Here is a 22,647-nt window from a genome sequence, read left to right on the forward strand (position 1 = left end):
AGTTGGACTGTGTACAGAGTCAATCTATGCTTGGAATAGGGCTTTTAAATGGTTTGTCTTACTAAGACCATGACCAGGAAGGCTTTGAACAACTTGAACATTTTCTGTCATGGTATCCAGGAGATGCAGCTTAGCAGCATCCTGAGACAGCTCAGTATTACTACGAGTGACCGCACTCAATATTGTCATGAGAGACTATACTGCTTTGTTTGTTTATGAAGCAAACTTCTGCAGTTCTTGAGTTCCTGTTATCATTTATGTAAATAAATCTGCATTGTTTTTACATACATGAAATCCCTGCTGCTTTATTCAAGTTCCACAATATGTGTATTTGTAAACAATATTGAGTGCGGTCTCTTATAGTAATACTGACACTCACACACACACACACACACACACACACACACACACACACACACACACACACACACAAACACGCATAAATCTGTGTATAATATTCTGTGTGAGGTAGAATTTGTTCATATCAGCCAAGAATTACAGCAACATGTCAAAACCAAGAATTACACTGAAACTGCAGTAATGGGTGTCACAATTTGCTGTACTGGTGATGATGACGATTATGTAGTATAGTGACAATCCAGTTCTCTTGCCCTGCTTTTTTCACTTAACCTTCTACCTATATATATCTATATATAACTATATCTATTTATATTTACAAAACATCCATTTTTTATCTAATTTGTCCTTGCAGCCTGCTGTACTTTATTGAATGCTACACTGCACCTGTTGTATGTACTGGAGCTTTACTACCCAGCTCTTCAGAGAAAAAATATCTATGCATGTTAAGTACATGAAGAAGTGGACTATAGTTGCTCATGTGCTTCCAATCACAGCATAATTAGACAAAGTGTTCCAAAAACTAAGTATAATTATTAGTTATGTACTTACCAAAACTTGGTATCTGTGTTGTCCTTCTCTCATTCTGCTTCACTGATGGGTTACAGATCCGATTTTCAGATGTGACTCGGCAGCCTTCCACAGACTTTAGTTTCCAGGCTCGAACTCCTCCCTTACCCATATTCCTCTGCCCCTAGCTCTACCTCCTCAGATCAAGTTTACTGCCCCTAACAGAAGCAGTCAGAAGAAGAAAGGAACCAAGGGCTCAACCTGGAACTTAGGTTCCAACAAAAAAGGTTATCTACTTACCATAACATTCCATGTGAGTTGTTCTTCTTACCTTCATTATTACTGATGGGTTCGGAGCTGATCCTCGGCTCTGAGTCAGCCAATTTGCAAAGCTCGAGGTCTCTAACAGCTCGAGGCTGAAGCCCTATTCCACAATGCACCTCTACTTTCCCCAGATCTCGTTTGCTGACAACTAGTGTTAAACCTACCCCAGATTTCAAGGAAATCATACAGACAAATAGTGAGAGGAAACTCCTCAGGAGAACCAAAACCAACACAGAACCTCTTGAACTTCCAGACATTGGATGGGGGTAGGTGGGGGGGTCGTAATAATGAAGGCAAGAAGAACAATTCACATGGAACTTTATGGTAAGTACATAACTTCTTTATGTGAAGCTGTTCAATCTCACCTTCATTCTTACTGATGGGTAGCGTCCCCAGCACCACAATCTTGGGTGGCTCACGGGAGTACCTACCTAAGTACAGCAGACCCAAATGAAGCTCTGTCCCTAAAGGCCTTGTCTACCTTGTAGTGAGATATAAAGGTATGTGGCTTTGACCAGGTGGCAGCTGCACAAATAGAATCAATAGGTAGCCTGGTCAAAAAGGCTACAGAAGTAGAAACCGCTCTGGTAGAATTAGCTTTGACTTTGTCATGTAATGCCTGCTTCATGGTAAATAAAGGATATACAATCAGAAAGCCATTTAGACAAGGTAGATTTGGATACCTGTGGACCTTTTCTAGAATTCAAGAAGGAGACAAACAGCAGATCAGCCCTTCTGTGTTCTTTTGTCTTGTCCAAATAGAAACAAAGTTGTCTATGGACGTCAAGTTTGTGAAGCATATATTCCAATAGATTTGAGTGATCGGGAAAGAAAACAGGTAGTTAATCATTTGATTAAGTGTGAATTTGGAACAAATTTTTGGTAAGAACGACGGATTTGTTCTGAGGGAAACCCTATCTTTGTGAAATATCAAGTATGGTTGCTTAATAGAAAGGGCTTGTAACTCCAAAATTCTATGTGCTGATGTAATGGCCACCAAGAAAATGGTCGTCCAAGAAAGAAATTTCAGCTCACAAGAAGAGGCAGGTTCAAAGGGCGGAAGAATAATCTTGGACAGGACTAGGTTCAAATTCCATGGAGGAGTAGGAGATCTGATTGGTGGTTTTAAGTGCATCATACCCTTCAAAAAAGCCTTAGCCAAACTGTTATACATAATACCATTTTCAGATTCACCTATATGAAAATTAGAAATAGCAGCCAGTTACACTCGAATGGTTGCTGCTGCAGCTCCTTCACTGAACAGTTTTGTCAGAAATTCCAAGATATCTGAAATGGAAGCTAGAAAAGGGACAATGTTATTTTGCTGGGCCCAGATGGAAAACATTTTCCACTTACTGAGATAAAGTTTCCTGGTTGAAGATTTATGTGAAGACAAGAGAATATGTCGAGCCTCTTCTGATAAATTTTGAAGCCTGGCTATTCTTGGAATTGGAGCTGCCAAACTGTCAGTTTTATGGACTGGAGAGAAGGGTGAAGAGCTCTTGACGACTGGGTCAACAGATCCGACACTGGGTCCAGGATCTAAGGCTCCTCCAGTAGATGAGGCTTCAGAAAGGGGAACCAAATTTGATGAGGCCAAAATGGGGCTATTAAAATAAGTGTTCTGCCCAAAAAAGTGGCTTTCTGTAAAACTTTGGGAATCAAGGGGTAAGGAGGGAAAGCATAAAGGAGTCCCGGAGGCCAATCGTGAACGAGTGCATCCCTCGGGGGTTGTCCCTGTTGAGGGATCAGGGCAAAGTAGTTGCTGCACTTAGTGTTTCTGGGGGTTGCAAAGAGGTTGCAGCAAGGCTGGCCCCATGTGCAGAAAATCATTTCCGCTCCTTCATTCTTGAGAGACCACTCGTGAGGCAACAGAATTTCTCTGCTGAGTTTGTCCGCTATCACGTTGGATTTCCCCGGGATGTGCTTTGCTATCAGAAAGCGCTGGGTGGACTCTGCCCATTTCCATAATATTAGAACCTTTTGACATAGGGGGTAAGATTTGGTTCCGCCTTGTTTGTTTATATACCAGACTACAGACATGTTGTCTTACTGGATCACAATCGTGCCTAGAGGAAGAGAGTCTTGAAAGGACTGCAACGCTAACAGAACTGCTCTCATCTCTAGGACGGTTATGTGCAAATGAGCCTTGTGAACCTGCCATGTACCTTGGGCTGTCCGTCCCTGATAATGCCCCCCCACCTGATCAGGGAGGCATCCGTGGTCACTGTTGCAACTGGAGCCAGGAGGACAAATGGACGTCCCATAGTCACCATCTCGGACGTTACCCACCACCGAAGATCGTCCTTGTAAGAGTTGGTTATCAGAACTCGGTGATTCATCGGTAAGTCCTGAAATGTCCACTGTGTGAATAGCAGCCACTGAAGAATGCGCATGTGAGATCTCGCTAGAGGTATTGCAATAATTGCTGCTGCCATAGTGCCGAGCAACTTGAGAATCTGCGATGCTGGTGCTTTGTGTTTTGACAGAAAATCCACAATTTGCTGCCATAGAGTAAGCACTCTTTCTGAAGGGAACTTTAGGGACATGCTGACTGTGTCTAAAGTCTGCTCCTATAGACACTGTACGCTGCGATGGCAATAAATCAGACTTTTCTGAATTTATCGTAATGCCCAGTTGGAAACATAGATCTAAGACAGTGTCCCTTGCCCGAATAAGTTGATGCCTGGTGGGAGTAGTGAGGAGCCAGTCATCCAAGTATGGAAACACCCGGATTCCTAAATGTCTCAAGTGAGCCATGACCACTGCCATGCATTTGGTGAACACTCTGGGAGCTGTAGTGAGACCAAAGGGCAGGGCCTGTAACTGGAAGTGACTGGCTCCCAGCCTGAAGTGCAGATGATCCCTGGATGGCCTGGCCATTTTGTTATGGTAGTACGCATCCTGGAGATCTACAGAGCACATTCAATTGTCCCTCCCTAAGAACAGGAGTATGGACTGAAGTGTGACCAACTGGAACTTCATCTTTACCACATATTTGTTGAGTCTGCTGAGGTCCAAAAAAGGTCTCCAGTTCTCTGTCTTCTTTGGCACCAAAATAATCTTGTGTAAGTTCCAGATCCTTGCTGGTTTGCTGGGGCTGGCTGGGTGACTCTTTTTTGTAATAGTTTTTGGACCTCTATAGATGCCACATCCCATAGACTGGGTGGAACGTCTGTGATTCCTTTTGTTGGCCTGGGTTGTGAAAGAAAGGGGATGAAATATCCTCTGGATATAACGTTTTGTACCCATCAGTTTTCTGAGACTTTTAGCCAGGCGCCTAGGTACAAAGACAAACTTACCCCAACTGCCTCCCTAGCAGGACAGTCGGGCCTCCTTTCAGGAGCGCTGATAGGGCTTCCCAAGGAACTGATCCCTGTCACCCTGGTTCTGCGGACCCCCTCTGCCATGTGGGCGTCATCTTCCACCATTGCCCCCTCCTCTGCCCCTGGAGGAGGCTTCACCTTGTGAGTTCGGAAAGGCTCCTTAGGTCTTACAGAACCACATTTTCCCTCCCCATTGACCTTTAGGATAAGGTCTAGTAGGGGTAGAAAAACGGACTCCTACAGCAGATAAAGTCTTTCCGTCTTGCTCACATCTGGTGAGGGTCTCTTTAACTTTTGGTCCAAACAAGGAAGAACCATCAAAAGGGGCATTCACAAATGACGACTTAAAAGGTTCTGTAAAAGAACATAAGCGCATCCAGGAATGTCTCTGCAGAGCAATTCCTGTACGCGCTGCCCTATTCGTTCCATCAGCTGCGTAAGATACGAGGCGCATGGAAGAGTTTATGATAGAATTGAGGGTAGCAAGCTGAGACGTCACTTTGTCTGCCACTGAATCAGCTACTGCACCCTGGAGAGTATCTCCAAGCTCTTTCAGGAGATCTATCTGGACCCTTGTGAAGTGGGTTAGGTAGTTTAATGACCGAAGGGCTAAGGTCATAGAACTGAATATGCGATTACCATATATGTCCATGATCCTAGATTCTCTATTAGGAGGATGGACAGACGTAGAGGTCTCTGACATCTCTTTCTTCATGGCTGCTGCCACCACCATGGGCATCAACAGGTTTGGGTTTGGATAAGAAAAACTTATCTAGAGGTGCTGAAATGTATTTGTTGGGCCTCCTAGGGACAGGCTCCATAGAATCTGGTGACTCCCACTCCCTTTGAGACAAAAGATCCATCAACTCATCAAAGGGCAGAGACATCCAAGAGGTGGAGGGTCGAGCCCCGAAAGCCTTCAGGAGCACTGATTCATCCTCGGCAGGGTTCAGGGGATGCCAGTCACCCCTCTGCTTAAGGACCTCAAGGATATCCCCAAAAAAGATATCCTCAGAGGGGGACTTTGGGGACCCTTCCGATTCCTCCAAATCAGTGTCCAACGTGATGGATTCCTGGGGGGAATCTAAATGTCTCCTCTTACATAACCTCTTTTGAGGGGCCTCCTCAGTGGGAACTTCTGGGAAGGTCTCGGAAGAGCAGGCTTCCCCTGAAGGGGCGTCCTGAGGCTCCGGGTCCCTATGCTTATGGTGGATCTGTGATAAAGGAGAAGATTCTAGCACTTTCTGGGAGGAGGTGGCCATATCAGCGGTTGTGGCAGTTCGGGGGCAAAACCCTCCTCATGGCATTGAAGGCACCACAGCTCTAATGTGCGGAAGCACCCTGGTCTGAAGACACTGAAAACACCTCCCTCACCAGAACTGCCGGCTCTGAGCCAGAGGTAGGAGCCGAACTCATCCGGGCCGAAGCCCCAAGGGGGAGAATCGGGACCGATGTTATCAGTTTGAATCCCCTCCCCCGGAACCGACAGGAGAGTGTCGGCTCCCAGATTCCACCACCAGAGCAGAGGACATCAGGGTTGTCGATACCAACAGGTCCAAAGTGAGTGTTGGCACCGACAGTTCCACAAACGACTGAATAGCCTCCTCCGGCTCCGATGTCTCGATTCAAGTCGGAGGAGGAGCAGAAACTACAGGAGAGGACTTTGTCAGTTCCGAAGCTGCTTGAGTCGAAGCCGACAGAAGTATAGCTAGTGCTGGATCCTGTAAAAGTCTCTGTACCACACAATCCACATCCAAATCAGACAGTCTGGAAACCCCAGAGGAAACTACCGATGGAGCCGGTGAACCCAGAATTGGGGATCTCGAGGTAGGAGATACTGGTTCCAAGACTGGGGACCAGCTCCTACCAACTACCTCTACAGTCGGTTTCAATGTCAATGGAGCCGAGACAGGAGCTTTCTTGGATACTTTCGGAACCAAAGAGCCCTTCGGATCCGAACTTGTTGAAGAAGCTGGAGAAGAAGGTTTTGGTTTTCTCAAAGCAGAATCCAAGTCTGATTGAAAAGCAGACTTAATCAAGCCACGCTCCACTAATTTCTGTTTTCTTTCAGCCAAAACCCTAGCGTTGAATCCATGGCAAATGGAGCAAACTTCCTAGAGATGGACCTCTCCCAAACAATATACACAGGTGGAGTGGCCATCAGTTATAGACATCTTCTGGTTGCATTTAGGGCATCTCTTAAACCCTGATTTGGCCTTCTCAGACATAATGATAATAATACAGTACAACTTCAGTAATAAAAAACAACAATCTACTGTTAGCAAAAAGAAACTAAGCCTAACCAACTATGAGTACAAAAAGGCAGAGCTTGACTGTAGCTGCAATCACAGAATAAGCCTAACAGGCTAAAGTTAACTAACTGAAAACAGTTTAAAATGGCTAAGAGCCTAACCGGCTAACAAAAACTGTAGCAACTGCAAAAAGCCTAACTCAGCTTGAAGGATAGGGCAATATAAGCCAAACCGGCTGAAAAAACCCCACAGAAATCAAAAAGGGCCAATGCCAAACAACGAGAACAGAGTGTTTTATAAAATGAAATGGAGAGAATCCGAAACGGATAATATATCCTAAACACAAGTTTATATAAACTCTGAACAATTGGTATTATTAAATTTTTGGAAATTTTTTCACAAAAAGAAGAACTTATCTTCTCAAATGGCCTGAGTTGTAGAGAAACGCACAATCAGTTGCAGTGGCAAACTAGATCTGGGGAAAGTAGAGGCGCATTGTGGGATAGGGCTTTGGCCTCGAGCTGTTATAGAGACCTCAAGCTTTGCAAATTGGCTGATTCGAAGCCGAGGATCGGCTCCAAACCCATAAGTAAGAATGAAGGTGAGATTGAACAACTTCACATCACCTTTTAAGATCCTCTAAAAACTAGACTTTTTGAAGAGGGATGGCTGGGTGGGAAGGTGAAGCAGAATGAGAAGAGGACAACACGGATACCAAGTTATGGTGAGTACATAACTAATAAATCTGATGTTGTCCCTCTCATTCTGCTTCAATGATGGGTCAGAGTCCCCATCTACATGATTTCTTGGGTGGGCTCAATGACAGAAATGCCAGTGCACCGACGAGCCAAAAGAAGTCCTGCTCCTGGAGATCATGTCCAACTTATAATGGGTCACGAAGGTAGCCCATGTTGCTGCAGCACAAATGTCATCAATTGGTACTCTGGATGAAAAAGCTGCTGAAGCAGCTATGGATCTTGTTGAATGGGCTTTTGGAAGATCAGGCAATTTTAAACCATTTTTCTCATAAATAAATGATATGCAACTGGTTATCCACTTTGCTATTGCCACTTTAGAAACTGCTTGTCCCTTAAGGTTAGGCGAAAAAGAGACAAATAACTGCTCAGATTTAATGATGTGATATATATTCTTCTTTGTTAGAATAGTTAGAATAGTTAGGCAATAGAATAGTTAGGGAATAAGACTGGTAACTGAATACAATGACTGATATTAGATTCGTGGCCACTTTTGGCATAAAGGATGGATTAGCACATAGGGAAACTCTAGCCTTTCAAAAAATAATATAAGGAGGTTTAGATGAAAGTGCCTGCCATTCAGAAACTCTTTTTGCTGAGGTAATGGCCATGAGAAAAGGGGACTTCCAGGACAAAAATGTGAAGTCACTTTCAAGTCACAATCATTAGCTGGTTCAAAAGGTTTTTGGGTCAACCCTTGCAGAATGACAGTCAGATCCCATGGAGGAGTGGGTTCTTTGATCGGAGGTCTGAGAAGAAAAAGATCTTTCATGAAGGCTTTCCATAATTTGGTTGAGATGAAAGATCCCGAAGGTAATCCCAAATGAAAATTGGAAATGGCCACTAATTGGAGTTTAATAGTCACAGAACTAGAACCTTCTTTAAATAAAGACTCAATAAATGAAAGGATTGAAGAAACAGGTGCTGAAAAAGCATCAATAAGATGATTAGCTGCCCAAACAGAAAATATTTTCCACTTGCTTGTATATACTTTCTTGGTGGATGCTTTCTGGGAAGCTAGAATAACAGCTTTAATTGGCGAGGAAAACCTGGGCCTTCTAGCAATCAAGGGAAGTGAAGAAGCCAAGTGGTTAACTTGAGAGTATGGAGATCTGGGTGGAGTCCTAGCATGGGGTGATAGAGGAGGTCTGGTTTGGGTTTCAGTATCTATGCAGGATATCTCAGGTGAGGCCAGAGGAAGGGGAACCAAACCTGATGAGGCCAAAAGGGGGCAACGAGAATCACAGTACTCTTCAACCATATGGCTTTCTGAAGAAATTTGGGGATCAGTGAAAGAGGAGGGTAAGCATAAAGAAGTCCAGGGGGTGAGTCGTGGACTACAGCGTCCTCTGGGGAACTCCCTGAAGGAGGGATCAGAGCAAAATAACTGTTGTACTTGTTGTGAGGAGATTCAAAGAGATGGCAGGAGGGGTGACCCTAATGTTCGACCATCTTGTTCGCTACTGATTGAGGGACCACTCGTGAGGCATCAGAATGGACCTGCTGAGCCTGTCTTACAATACGTTAGATTTCCCCAGTACACATGTTGCAAGTAGAAAGTGGTGTGAAAAGATTGCTAATTCCCAAACCTTCATGGCCACTCTGCACAGCAGTTATGAACGGGTTCCTCCTTGCTTGTTGATATACCAGAAGACTGACAAGTTGTCTGTGTGAATCTCAATGGTCCTCAGAGGGAGAGTGTCCTAAAAGGCTTGCAATGATAGGAGGACAGCTCTTATCTTATCTCCAGGACATTTATATGTAATTTGGTCTGTAGGGGAGTCCACATGCTTGGACCATCTTCCCCTCGAAATGCCCACCCTAGGTGGGTACCATCTATGGTCACTGTGGCTATAAGGGGAAGGATGAAGGGTCTGCCAATTGAAAGACTGGAACGAATCCACTGTTCAAAATGACTGCTGCAAATATTGGTCAACCTGATGACAACAGATAGAGACTGATGTAGAACTGACCATTGAACAGCCAGAGTTCATTGATGAATGCACATATAATATCTGGCTAGAGGTACCAAGATTATAGCAGCTGCCATAGACCCCAGGGCCCATAGAATCAATCTGGCAGGAGGAGAGGGATGAGACAATATAGCTTGGACCTGAACAGTCAAAGTGTTGATGCGATGTTGGGGCAAGAAAGCTATCTGCGTAATGGTGCTCAGCAGAGCCCCAATGAATTCCAAAGTTTGTACTGGCAATGAGTGTGACTTGTTTGGATTTATGGTGATGCCTAGGATGTGGGATAACCAGCAGAGATTGTCCCTGGCCTGAGATAGCTAATGCTGGGTGGAGGCAGTTAGGAGCCAATTGTCTAGATATGGGAATACCTGAAACCCTTGCAATCACAGATAAGTTGCAACCACTGCAATGCATTTGGGAAACACCTGGAGGACTGTGGTGAGACCAAAGGGCAGGGTTCTGAACTGGAAGTGGCTGACTCTCATGAGGAAGCACAGGTGACCTCTGGAGTGCCTGTCTATTTTTTATGTGATAGTATGTGTCCTTTAAGTCCACAGAGCACATCCAATTGTCTTTCCTTAGTAATGAAAGGACAGACTGAACCGTCACCACCCGGAACTTCTCTTTCTTTACACACAAATTGAGTTTGCTTAGGTCTAGGATAGGCCTCAGGTCCCCTGTTTTCTTTGGCACCAAAAAGAAACAGGAGTAAGTTCCGGATCCTCTTTGGTCAGCTGGGACCTCCTGGATGACTCTCTTTCACAGTAATCTTTTGATTTCTAGAACTGACAACTCCCTCTGGCTGCGTGGAACATCTGGGAGCTTATTTTGAAATTTTGGAGGGGGAAAAGAAAAGGGACTGTAATAGCCTCTGAATATTATGGTTTGCACCCAAGAATTTGTTGTTATTTGGGCCCAGGTGCCTGGTGCAAGGAAAAATGACCCCCCGACTCCCTTCGGAGCCAGATAGTTGGACAGCGCATCAGGAGCACTGAAAGGGCTTGTTGGAAAATAGTTAACTGATTTGCTGGCCCCCTCTGCCTCTAGAGTGGTGTCTCCCATTAAAGCCTCCTCCTCTGCCTCTGGAGGAGTCCTCTCCACTTTGAATAGGGAAGGATCCTTGTGATTTTCAGAACCAAGTCTTCTTAGCCCCTCTTTGATTCTTTGAATAGGTGCACTGAGTGGTGTAGAACTTGATCCCCACAGCAGACAAGGTCTTACCGTCTTTTTTGCTGTTGGCCAGGGTGTCTTTAACTGATGGTCCAAACAGGGAAGAACCATCAAAAGGGACACTGACAAAGAACACCTTAAACCAGTCACTGAAATCACAAAACCTCATTCCATGCAAATCTGTGTATCACAATGCCAGTTCTGGCTGTCCTTGAGGCTCCTTCAGCTGAATGGGAAATGATCCTCATGGAACAGTTTGCCAGGGAAGTAACAGTGGTCAGCTTCAGAGAACCCTTATCCAGCTCCTCCTTAGGCAAGCACTCTGCCAGGGACTCAGACAGTTCCTTAACCAGGTCTCTCTATACGCAAATAAAATGTGTCAAGTAATTAAGTGCTGTAAGCGAAAAGGTCACTGAGGCAAAAGTGCGCTTTCCGAACCTGTCCAGCACTCTGAAATTCCTGTTTGGCAGGTGGACAGTCAAGCTCTGTTCTGTGAGCTCTTTCTTTGTAGCTGCTGCCACCACCATAGTGCCAATGGGGGTGCCCTTATTCCAAAAAGTTTTATCCTTGGGGCCTTGGGGGAAGGAAGGATATTGTCTAGGAGCTTTGATACAGGTTCTATGGTGCCCGTCTTCTTCCAGGCCCAACGGGCGACAAGCTGTATAACAGCGTCTGCTGGGGAGACTACCCAAGATGTAGATGGGCACACCCCAAAGGCCTCCAAAAATACAGACTCCTACAAAGAAGGATTTTTGGACAACCAGCTACCTCTTTGCTTTAAAATTTCTAAGATGTCTGCAAAGGCGGCATCGCCTGGTGGTGATATGGGAGACCCTTCTCCCTCATTGTAGCCCATATACTCAGTGAGGGACTCCATCAGGTAGTCCAAGTGCCTCCTCTTGCACGTCCTCTTCCGTGGAATCTCCTCCGTGGGATATTCAGGTGAGGAGTCAGAAGAGGAGGGGGCTACCTCAGGTGGAAGAGTCTGCAGGATTCGGGTGAGGAATCAGAAGAGGAGGGGGCCACCTCAGGTGGAAGGGTCTGGCGGTCCTAAGAAGTGGGCTGACCCTAGACAGAAATAGAAGGTTCAAGGCCCAGATCCAATGCAGGAAAATGGGGAGGAGCAAAAGTCAAAGGGTCCGGTGCTCTGTCCACAGATAAGGCTTTTTCTAAACCTGGAAAGCCAAAGATCTCGGGGAAACCCTCCCCCACTCCCTCAGGGCCAAAGCCCCTGAAAAAGAAAGAAAGAAGGAGCACCCCAGAACCCCAACTCCCAGACAGAACTGGACCCACACTGTAAAGGGACAAAGCTCCAAGGGGAAGGGAAAGATCTGATAAAAATGGAGCTGAACCTCGCCTCTGATTCAGTCATAAAATCATGGACTAGGAATCACTGTGATCTGATGATATCGGAGCAGAGGTAGTGAAGTTCAAAGTCAGTGTCGAAGAAACAAAGGTCCTCTGATCCGACCCCAAATCCCTCAGGAGACTGCTCTCCCGGGGCTCCGAAACCCATTATTGTATGGGAGAAGGAGAAAAAGAAGTGGCAATGACACTCTTTGTCCTTGAGGAGAGAGAGCTGGAAGTACCTCCATCTGGATCTGGGCCTTGATAATGGACCTAACCATCTTGTTCACATCACTGTATAGGCTTCTAGAGGATTAGGAAGAAGCAACTGAAGTAGGTCGTGAGTGCCTGGGAGTTTGCAGAATCTTAGTCGGCACCATGGGAGACACAGATCTGATGGACCTCCCAGGCAACCAGATCATGGACCCCAAATACCAGGGATTCAGACAGTTCCTTAACCAGCTCTCTCTATAGACAAATAAAATGTGCCAAGTAATTAAGTGCTCTAAGTGAAAAGGTCACTGAGGCGAAGATGCACTGCCTGAAAGTTCAGATCCAAACTGGTAGAATCCAAAGAAGTAACTGGACCCGATTTGGCAAATTCTGGTCCGGAAGAAAGCTCACTGAGAACTGTCAAGTCTATCAGATCCGAAGAAGTCAGCATAGGTCTCAGAGCTGACATTCTTGGATCTGACTCTCTGGTAATTTTACCAGGGGGCTCTGAGGATGCCCTGGAATCCTTATGGTGGTGCTTCTCAGCCCTGGAGCCCTGCGAAACCTTAGAGGGGGGTTGAGCCCCTGGAGAAAACAAAGGAGAGGGCAGAAGGCCCTTCAATATTATCATAAGATCATAGGAGGTTACTAGGCTACTGACCTGGAGGTTATTTCAAGCCTAGCTATTTAATTCCAATGTAATACTATAGATACTCTAGTCAATACCCAGGATTAATGACTGCCCATGTCCATGAGGGTTGTGGGTGCTATCGCCAGTATGAATCTATCCCCATCCACTCATCCAGGTTCCTTTTGAACAGTGCTATAGAGGTGGTCTGCTTAAGATAAATTGGTAGCCTATTCCAAAGATGTTGCAGTCTCTGGAAGAAAAATCTGTCCCTCCAACATGTTCTATTCAAGTCACAGGCCACATTTAGTTTCCTGGAACAGGTAGCTGTAGTCCAATTTGATTTATGGAAGTGCAGTAAATTCATTAGGTTTTGGATGGAGATTGCTCTGTAAGCCAGGCATAAGTGTACCCTACGAAGTTTATATGATACTGAGTATAGTGACAGGGACTTTAGTCGGTCTGTGTAAGACACGTGCTGGAGTCCCTTGATCTTCTTTGTTAGAAACTTCTGAGTTATCTCCAATTGCTGCAGGTGCTTTGTGCAGTTCATGGCAAAAGGGGCATTATACTCAATTATGGGCCTGATTAGTGATGAGTATAACCTCCTTTGCTCTAGAGGCAATGATTTTGCTAATCAAGTGTGCTATACAGAAAGCCTTCCTTACTACAGTAGACACATGGTGGTTAAAGTTAAGGTCACAATCTACTTGTGATCCCAGACCCCTTACCACTTTGTGGGTACACAGGGTGGTGTTGTTAATCTGATAGTGTGAAAGGACATTGTTTTTATTAAAGGGAATGATGATGTATTTCTTTGCAATTAGTTTGAGACCTTGACTAAGACACCAGTCACTGGTCTGTGTAAGATCCTCCTGAAGTATACTGACATAATTCGGGATTTGATAATTGCACCCAGTTTGCAGTCGTCCACAAACTTGGTCAGCCATAATCCCTTAGTTTTAGCCTGCACTTCTGATAAGTATATACCAAACAGTAGGGGGCCCAGCACTGACACTTGTGGCACCCTGCTGGTGACAGGTCTCCTGGTTGATGTGGAGTCACCCACATTGATAGTGTGTGACCGGTTTGTAAGCCAGTTGGCAACCCATCTTACAACAAAGGGGTTTACATTCAGTTTGCTAAGTTTATCAATAAAGCCTGAGTGTGGGATTATGTCAAAGGCCTTGACCAAGTTGAAGTGTGCTCTGGCACAGATTTACCCTCGTCAATGGTCCTGGTCACATTTTTGAAGAAATCCACCAGGTTTAACAGGCAGGATCTACCCCTGACAAAGCCAAATTGGATTGGATCCAGGGTTTGGAGATCACCTATATTTTCATTTATGAGGTCCATGATGATACGTTCCATGGAAACCCTCACAAATACTGCAAGGAGAATCCAAGTGGGCCACCCCCAAATAATAAATACACTTGTCATGTGCATCTGAATATGGAATTTTCCTGTCCACACTCAGCACACCTCTTGATACCAGAAGGATTGTCCATCCTGAAAAATAAAGTTAAATACAAAGAAAGACTATTAGAATGTTTTTAAGAGAAAGAAGGGGTAAGACGCAAAGGGATAGGAAAAGTGGAAAAAGAAGAAGAATCTAACACCCTCATACATTAAATAAGAAAGGGAGTAAAATATATGAAATAATTATAAGGTTAAATTATATCAGAATTAATATCAAAACTAAGTAAGACACTTAACTGCTCAGAGCACTGGAAACCAAATCTGTATGCATGGATGGCATACAAGATCTGAGGTGGTAGAGCTAGGGGCAAAGGATTATGGGTTAAGAAGGAGCTTGAGCCTGGAAGCTAAAGTCTGTGGAAGGTAGCTGAGTCAGATCTGAGGATTGGATCCATAACCTATCAGTGAAAATGAGAGGGATAACATCAGATCTTAAATTAAATGAATACCCAGCAAAGTAAAACCTGACCCCAGTATCTTAGCCCTGATAAATGTTCAAGCCTGCAGAGAGGTCCAGTCTTTCCACAGAACACACACCCACACACACTCTTTCACCACCTTCTTCATCTAATATTAGTACACTGGCTCAGATTTTGCTGTTGTTATCATCCATACTTCCAACTTCCTTCATTTTGCAATTTCCCCCTTCTAATATAAAAAGGAAGACCATGTCTTACACCCGCTGACTTGCTTGTCACAACTATCAATCAGTATTATATATATATTGATCCAGTGAGTATTTACCTGCAAAAATGAGAGGCAGAACAGCAGAATCTTTCATTTTAGGTCATTCTTTTTATACCTTAAAAAAGACAAACCCTTGGATTCAATAAACTCCGTGTAAGAATAGTGTTATTCCTACATGAAGTGAATGGTGTCAGTGTCTGCATATCCCTCTTGGCAGCGCACTTTGTAAATTAAAGAAGGTGCAATACTGAGGGGGAGCCCTGTATATGGATACTGAAACAGTGCTAGGGGGTGTGTTACAGTACTTGCAGATCTGTAACATGCCCCCTGCACTTCCAAAGTGCTGTAAGGCACTTTACAATAAAGAAAGTGTCCGCACACACTTAAATGAAGATTTAAAATGAATGTCATGTAGGGAGTGTGCTACAGTATCCGTAACACACCCCCTGCATTGTAAAAGTGCGGTATGGCACTAAAACAAGAAAGTGTCCTTGGACACTTATTTAATAATTGTTAGGGTAATGTTTAATTTATAGTAATTTTTTTTTTATTTCATTTACTTTTAAATTTAATTGTAGATGAACAGGTTTGTGCAGTGCTTTGCTCAGCAGTGCTTAAACTTATGGAGAAGCTATATAGAACAGTATAGCTGAAATCTTCACAGCTGAGTGGTTAAAGTCATGGCTTTGTGTGCAGTAGGTGTGCTGTTTGAATACCAAGACAGGCCATTCAGCTTTTACATGGGAAAGCATTTTTATATTAATGTTTAAGTTACTTATTGATGTAGTTAGTGATATTTGTTAACCAGGGTAGAGTAGCTGGTCCAGAATCCCAGTGTCAATGGAGACATGAGGTGAAAACCACCATTTAAACACAAGTTTCTGATACAGTACAGTTACACCCCCAAGGTAATGTAATGAAAGCACACAGGGAGGTCATGTAAAGTAAAATGCATACACTTAATGATAATGTATCAGTAAAGAGTAATTAATATCCAATTCTTATTTTTTAAATGAAAATATTGTTTGCCCTTAGCTCAGTTTTGCTAAGCACTGCTAAGCCAAGCTAAGCAATGCTTAAACAGGACCTGTCTGAGAATACTTAGCAGTGCTTAACACTGCTCAGATGGTTTGAGCATTGCTAAGAAGTCCCATTCTAAGCAGTATTCAGCTTTTCTAAGCGGATTTGCACACTGCTAAGCACTGCTCATCTGCCACTTTAAGCACTGCTCAACTCAGCTTAGCAGGTTTGCACACTGCTGAGCTTTGCTCAGCATTTTTAAAAATGGTCCATTGATTGCAAAAGGCAGGAATATGGCCTTACTTAAACCACACAGGCAGGAAGACAGGCAGAATTTGATCCCTGTAGGAACTATGGCAGGTGCAGGACAGGAAGCGTGCTTTCAGGTACAGCGCTGGGGCATGTTAAAGTTCAGGGTCATGGCTGGGCTCCTCATAAAGAACCATGATGACAGATTGCTGTAGGGCCAGTACCAGGGCTCAGAATACAAGTCTGAAGCCTGGGACCATCTGGCACATGAGCTCATCAATGCCACTGGCATCCTTGCACTTGTGAGCAGGTCAGACATTATTATGATGACCTGAAACGGAGGAAGGGGGGCACTCTTGGGCCAATGGACCAAAGATGCTCGGGCCCAGAATACCCCATAGGTTTGTAAGTATATCAACTGGTAATTTATCACATTGTCGTGTGAATATCGGATAGACAGGTATACATAATGGTGTGTTTTCCCACCAAAGCTACAGAAGAGAGGGCTCGTAATGTTGAGACCCATGCAGGATGGCTGGTGAGGCTGCGCCGACAGTGTGGTGAGTACAAATATAACTTGGAATATATACAGTCCAATAAATAAAAAATGTAATTGTTTACTGCCATTAGATATAGTGTGTTCTGTGTGCACAGAATAAATGTGTTGTTAGACCAACACTGATGTAAGTGACTAATGCCAGGTACTGTGTAATACAGATGAGGGCAGCAAACAAGCTATTACTGATGAAAGTAAGCCAATATTGTAGTAATACTGTGTAGGGATGACTCTGTTAATTAAAGTATACTGTGCTTGCTACTGTGAAAGTAATAAACTGATACACATCCATCATCTACAGGATATGCAGTACAACTGAATTTAGAATGTTGAATGTAATAAACCACTGTATCATGTCACCCTAAATAAAGCTTACTCCACAAACCGTTGTGTTTAATCTGGTCTGTTGTTGAAGAAATACAAGTGTACACGTGCTACACAGCAAATATGGTGATGAGAGCATGAATTCACTGAGGTTTGTCTGCTAAGCAGCTGTTATGCCAAACTGCAGATGTGGAGCTGTAAAAAAAGATACAATGAAAATTGATGTATGTTCTGCACTAAGATCTGAACTTTGAATAGTAATGTGTAATGTATTACAGTGTGTCCCTTGAAGCATTCTCTTGTGTTAACCTTTGCATTTTAGCTACATGTATTCCTGAGTCTAAGAAAGCTGATGTAGAGAAGTATGAGTCTGTAATAGGTGGTGACTGCAAATATATGATGTGCAAATGTGTATGGGTCGGGTATGCAACCCAGCAGCCTGCTATGGTCTGTACAGATCACATATAATCACATCCACTAGGGGTTAGATGTGTACACCTGCATTCAAAGTATTAATGCACAGTTCACTATTTATCATGCGTAACACTGTGACACTCTTTCCAACACCCGTCCTGCACATCCTTAGCTGCCTTTCATAATGTTTCCCCCTGCTTGCTCCCATTTCACCACCTTCCTATCACCTTTTTTTTAAATAGCGCTGGTTTAAGCAAGGATAAGCACCGCTAAGCGAAGCTAAGGGGACCCATGTGCCTCTTGGCATTGCTTAGTGTTGTGCAAACCTGTTAAAACTGCTTTAATCACTCTATCTCATTCAGCCACTGTTCTGCCCAGCAACAAAATAATCAGCTCTGGCAGGTCTCGAACCCAGGACCCTGTGCACTAGAGTCACAGCAATGCACCACTATACCAAATCAGCTGTGGGAATTTATGCTGCAATTGTAAATATATTATGCAGTACAGTCATTGAACATTAGGGGAAAAAGATATCACTGCTAAGTCTCGAACACAGGACCTTGTGCACTACAGTCAGAGCAATGCACCACTAAGCCAAACCAGCTGTGGTAAATTAGTACTGGTTTTGTAAATATATCGTGCAGTACAGTCATTTAACATTAGGGAAAAATAGATATCATTGCCAAGTCTCATACCCAGGACCCGGTACACTAGAGTCAGAGGAACGTACCACTAAGCCAAACCAGCTGTGAGGAATTAGTACTGCTTTTGCAACTATATCATGCACTACAGTCATTTTACATTAGGGGAATAAAGACATAACTACCAAATTTTGAACCCAGAACCATTTGAACTACACTCAGGGCAACATACCAGTAAGCCAACTGACCTCTGGAGTATAACAACTGTTTTTACAAACATATCCTGATTGCCAGTCCCACACTACTCCTATATATATATAGTGGTCCAAATCACAGTGTACTTGGGCCTGTGACACAGACACAGAACCAATACACAGAAAAATAAATGCTGCTGGATGTACAGGAGGCCTACAATATAAGGTAGAGCTGACAACTGCACAGCCGGTTGCTGAATATTCACAGTTGTACCCCCTATTCATGGCGGGGTCATCACAAAACTTAGTCTGTGTGCCGGCATACTGGTAAGGCACTGCAGATTGGGGTTACAAAATCATGACAGACAACTCAGTGTCACACGTCATACCCATCAGAACACACATGTCCATGCTAATCCTGTGTTACACACTGTATGCATGCACGTATGTCTTGCAAATACACCTGCCATAATAATGGCTCGGTAGCTCTAGCTGTTACAGTTTTAGCAGCTGTCACATCTAGACACTCACAGTTCTGGCCCAGAGCCCAGTCCGTGGTATGACAACTACATGCATGTCAATACAACATAGGAATAATTGAGCCCTACAATGTCTAGCAAAACTGGTTGCTCCTATCGCAATCACTGCCACCCATAGTAGCACGTTAAAGGCTTACAGGGTGGAACACATTTTACAGTTACGAATATGTGTACTAAATGCTGCCTAACACTCTCTGGATGGCACTGTTATATAACATATGCACCACAGGCACATGCCTCACCTGGACTGTTATAGGTACCCTCAACCAGGCCATGCTATAACACAACAGCTAACACCATACCCTCACTGACAGTAACAGCCTGCTCTCCCCCAATGTCTTCACAATCCCTAGTCTGACTCCTGGCCAGAATGCAGCACCTGTGGCCTGCTACACATGCAGCAGTATGTCCAACTGCCTGCTACAGACCTAACATTCCTCCCAAACATCTAAAGCAGGGCATCCACACAACAGCCAAGCATAAAAGGTTGGGGGAGATGTTGAGGTTTTAAGGGATGTGTCACAGTCTCCCCCTACAAACATTCACAGCTGACAGACAAGCATCAACTGTAGCAGCATGCACAGACAGAAAAGGATGTATGACACTCACATCTGCCTGTCTCCTTACTCATCCCAACACACCCTTACACAGTACACTGCTACAGAATATGAAAATCTGTTAGCAATGGTCAGACATAGCATGCAAAACTGTGGACATAACACATCAATCTAAACAGTGGAGAGTATTTCCACCCACCCTCTATGATGCTGTAGTTCCCACACCTCGATAATGTCCTCCTCACAGGCCCACGAAAAGTGGCAAGGCCCACATGAAGGCCTTAATTATAGCACTGTGTTGCCATGCCATTGGCTAATTGAAAGGCAACCCAGCTGTTCTGAAAGCAATTAGTAAGTGGGAGCCACAGATTGAGGCACAGGTCATCACCTGTTCATGAGCATTACCTACAGATGGCAAGCTGTTGTCTATGGTAAACAGGTCTGACACTTTCTTCATGAAGACAGACTGTGACTCTTTACAACACTACAAGTGGATTTCTTCTGACAAAGGAGTGCAGCACTATACCAGGTCTGTCACACAATTAAGCATTTAATGGACTGCAGATGGAGGGATGCAGTCATGGGAAATAGGAATTTAAACAGTAGGTCTCAACAGCACTTCCTGGAATGACATGTTGCTGTTAGTCTGCTGTCCAGCACCTATGGCTATTCCTGATGGCTCTGTCTGCAGTGACATACATCACAGCTCTGGAACCATGAGTTATCACAGCAAGGGTCATCTCACATATGACTACTACTGGATTGGCTGTTGTCCACTGCCAGCCCAGCTAACTGGAAATTTGTAAATAATCATATGTCATTTGTGAAAATTAGTATGATACATATGCTTGTCTTACAAATGTAAGAGAACTACATGTTATGTGGATATTACACTACTGATGCAGAAGTGTGTGTTAAACTGTATGTTATGTACTGAACTCATACCTCTCAGTTGTCCAGATTTTTGCAGAATGTCCACATTTTTGCCTCATATTTTTAGTCAGTTGCTCATACATATGTGTTTTTTCTGGCAAATCATTAAAGACTACATAAAATAATAGCACACATTTTAATGTCAGACGTCATATCCTTCAGAAAAGTCATGTGAATGCAAAACCTGTTACTCTATCAACTTTCTAAGTTTGTAAGAGCAATATTTAAAAAGTTTCATTATTTGTGGGCCTTTGTCACCCCTTTACAAGAAAAGAAAATGAGCAGGCAATGGGATATCCAACTGTTTATTGTATGTAAGCGCTTTCACTGAACAAAATATTTCAGCTTCTTCAGACAAGTAAAAATTATTCACTTCCCAGTTTAAAAATCTAACACAAACCTGCTGAGTCAATGGGCTGGGTCAGCCCAAGTACATGATGTCATGCAGCATTAAACATTTAAAGCAACATTGACTAATTAAACCATGTTGCCCAAATGATACTCTTAAGCGTCTAAAAAAGGTTAATAAAAAAGTTTACCATTTCCAACCCAAGACAAAAAATAAATACAAATACAATTGGGATGGTAAATGATGCTTAAAAATAGACCATTGTTATATAAAAAATAAAAAAACAGTAATAATAAATAAAATGTGTATTGTGTAAATGTGTAGCATTGAAATATATTCTGTTATGTTATTAAATTGAGTTACATTATGTTAATGTAAAAAAACAAAATGTAAATACATCATACAAGACTCATACGCCCTGCCCTATGGTGTTATACATGCAAAAACATATAAAACCGTAGAAAGTCTTACTCATAAACAAATATAAAAAGAAGAAAAATCAGTTAGATGTTTTAAACATTTTTGTGTGAAACAAACAAGCTGCCACCCCTATCTAGCCAGGGCTTTAAGCTTCAACAAGCTCTTGATAGATAAGGCTTCATTTAACCCTGGAAAAGAGTAAGCAGCACTTGCAATTTGCCATTCCACTTCAGCCTCTTCTAATTTGAGTTCCCAGGGCCCCCCTCTTTTGTTATGTTCTACTTGTTGTAAAACCACAAATAAGAAATTGTGACTTGGGAAAATAAGGGTGTGTCTGGCTAAAGCACTAGTACTAGTTTTGTTCATAATGCTGTATTAGTGCTCAAAAATCCTCTGTTTTAATTTCCTCTCTGTTTTTCCGATATAAAATACTTTGCAACCGTCACAGAAACCTCCATAAACAACCCCTAGAGAATCACAATTGTATCTATCATGGATGTAATATACTTTATTTTTGATTTTTACTCTGTCAGTTAATTTAATGAACTTGCACTGATGGCATCTCCCACATTTTGTCATGCCTGTATTAAATTTAGAAGTCCTCTTCAGCCTTTCAACCAAACCTTTCAGGTTTACGCCCCTCCTAAAAGTTAGTTGAGGTGTCAAACCTAAAGAGCTTCTAAGGTGGGGATCTTCCGAAATAAATGCTCAGTTCTTGTTGACAATTTCTCTAATGACTCTATAGTCAAGTGAGTAAGTTGTTAACAGTCTAGTTGATTTGTCTCCCTCCTGTATGTTTGTTGAAGCAGGAGATGTTAAAATGTTAGTGTATGAGTCTGGCATGTTATAACCTTTGTGTAACAGGGGGGTAAAGTGGCCTGATGACCTTTTACTAATGACTTCTTCAAACACAGTGGCCACAAAGGCCATTGTATACCTCTCCTATTAAACATGGATCTTAACAAGCCACATTCAGTAATAAAATCATTGAAGTCACTAACCATTCTGGCAGCCCTTACTGCTTGTCCCTTCACCACTGCTTTTTTCTGGTGTAAAGGGTGACAAGTGAAAAAATGCAGAAAGGCGTTGGAATAGATTGGCTTACAGTATATAGTGGCTCTAAATCTGTGGTTAACAAGGACCTTTGCTAGATGAATATCCAGAAAATCAATGTAGTCGGTGCCTATTTGGAAAGTAAAATCCAAAAAGGTAGTATAAGTTTTAATCTCACTGATGAATTCATCTATCAAGTTTACTTCACCCTTCCATAGAAAGAACATGTCATCCTGGTAGCTAGTGTACCAGACCACATTGTTCTTAAAGGTAGGGGAATTAAACAAATAGGACCTTTTCCAGTAAGCCATGACAGTGTTGGCAAAACTGCTGCCACATGCAGCTCCCATAGCAACGCCACTTGTCTGGAGGTAAAA

This window comes from Protopterus annectens, chromosome 1.part1, assembly GCF_019279795.1.
Source record: "Protopterus annectens isolate FY-2018-M chromosome 1.part1, PAN1.0, whole genome shotgun sequence".
Taxonomy (NCBI): Eukaryota; Metazoa; Chordata; order Ceratodontiformes; family Protopteridae; genus Protopterus; species Protopterus annectens.